This window comes from Austrofundulus limnaeus, unplaced genomic scaffold (assembly GCF_001266775.1).
Source record: "Austrofundulus limnaeus strain Quisiro unplaced genomic scaffold, Austrofundulus_limnaeus-1.0 Scaffold295, whole genome shotgun sequence".
Taxonomy (NCBI): domain Eukaryota; kingdom Metazoa; phylum Chordata; class Actinopteri; order Cyprinodontiformes; family Rivulidae; genus Austrofundulus; species Austrofundulus limnaeus.
In genome coordinates, this window is record NW_013952697.1 from 70,633 (window position 1) to 72,733 (window position 2,101).

Sequence of the window (2,101 nt, forward strand, 5' to 3'; positions counted from 1 at the left end):
CCCCCACACACACACACACACACACACACTTCAGACTGAAAACACCCTTGGCATAGATGAAAGCATGCACACACACAAACCCACACATACACACACACTTCATGTTGCAGTGTGGGAGAGATCCATCAATGGCCCAGCAGGCAGACAGACTCCATACAGTCGCACTGTTTTGAGCTGGTCCTCACTGTACGCCTGTCGTGTTGCAGTGCATGCACACAACACACACACCGACACACACACACATGCACACACAAGCATCTCTTTCCTGAAATCCTGTATCTGCCCCCCATCCCTCCCTGACTGTAGCCAAACCTCACAGATACACATATATATTTAGACAACGCAGCACGTTGCCCCTCACTTATGAAAAATGTCACGGAGGTAGACTTTATTATTAGGTACACACACACACATATATACACACACATAGTTATGATGTATGTGTGTGAATATGAAACCCACTGACTCAGATGAGAAGCCATCATCAAAGTAAAAAAGAAGTAGCAGAATGACAAACAACAATAATGAGGAGTCAAAGGGATCCAAACAGTCCACAGCTGGTTTTACATCAAAGCACTTTTACGCTAATTAAAGTGAACTAAATATGAGGACCTAACAGAAATGTATTAATCGAGCAGGTGGAGATGTGTTTAGTCAAATTATGACTGCACTCTCTGTTCCTACACTTCCGACCATCAAGGAGTTCGATCATTTTGAGCTCTTTCAAAGTTTCCAATAGAAATGTTGTATCGTTACCAAACCAATTTTGCTTCCTCGACATTTTAGCATCTAGCCAGGCGGAAATACGTCAGATTGACATAGGGCATGCAGTCAGGTCAGGTTTACACAATCAGAATAACATGATCAGAATAAATGTTTACATGGATTATCAATCGGCATAAACCAACCCTCTCATCTGGATTACAAATTCATTCCGATCGAGCAGAATCAGATCAGAATATTCCAATTGGGATGTCTAGATGATGCAATTTTATTCTGATTGGCCGTTTATTCTGATTACCCATGTCCATATAAACAAAGCTAGTGAAACCAAACTACCTAATTTCCCTCTGGGATCAACACCTAATTTCCCTCTGGGATCAATAAAGTATTTTTGAATTGAATTGAATTGAAACCTTCTGCTATGCATAAGTCTTTGTTGTTGTTTTATATTTACAGATGATATTTTTATTAAGAACAGCTTAACTTATTGAAGCTTCCTCACTTCCTGAGTCCTAGGGGCTCAAAGTCCTGTTTAAGATAACAAATTTTCTCTCAAAAGTCGTGTTGTAGGCATCTCAAACTCTACTCAGTTTAGTTTCTGTAAATTCCACCGTACTGTAGCTGTGTGTTAGTACCTGGAGCTGACAGAAAACATTTGTGACAAGAGTCCCACATGTCTAACTATTAAAAATAATTATTTTTAAACAAGTTGGACCATCCTCATTTCAAAAGTGTACTCCAGTAGCTTAAATCAGACACATGGAGCCAACAGCCAAAGTAAAGAATAAATAGGCCAAGGTGTGTACAATGTGAACTGAGAAGGGCAACTAAAGTAATGTAGCTGTAATATTTAAACACCGACTTCCCAGCTTTAAAATGTGGCTGTACAGCTCAGTCAAAAACAATCAAAATTCAGAGGCGCTGAGACTGAAAATTTGCATATTTTCTTGCAATTTTGGCTCAACAACTAGTGAGATACCACCTTTAGGGTTAAATTTAGAGTGTGGCTAATCAATCAGTTATTTCGCATCTTTCGTTGGCTGCAGCTATATGTTTGACAACTGCAGAAGCTGTTGAGTTCTGACAAAACTACGACCATGGAAGCAAATAAATAGTAATGAATGATCCAAGTAATTGGATCCAATGATTGGATCATTGGATCCAATCTTGGATCCAATGATCCAAGATTAACATGGTTAGTCCCTCCATCTGCAGGTGAAGGTTCCAGAACAGAGATTTTGACAGTTTTTTCAAACACAGTGTTTTGAAAGTTTAAAGGTTAAAAAGATCAGAAATAATTTTGAACTCTTTAAATGTCATTTAAATATTTTTATAACCAAATAAAATCAGAAATCGAGTTTGTAGGTTGGTGTTGGAT

The 2,101-nt window shown here is 38.6% G+C and overlaps 1 protein-coding gene across 3 annotated transcripts in view; it reads right to left on the reverse strand.

Annotated features, from left to right (window-relative positions):
* Positions 1-2,101, reverse strand: part of fancl (FA complementation group L) — a 52,416-nt gene that overhangs the window by 15,639 nt on the left and 34,676 nt on the right. The gene's annotated exons all lie outside the window — the stretch shown is intronic.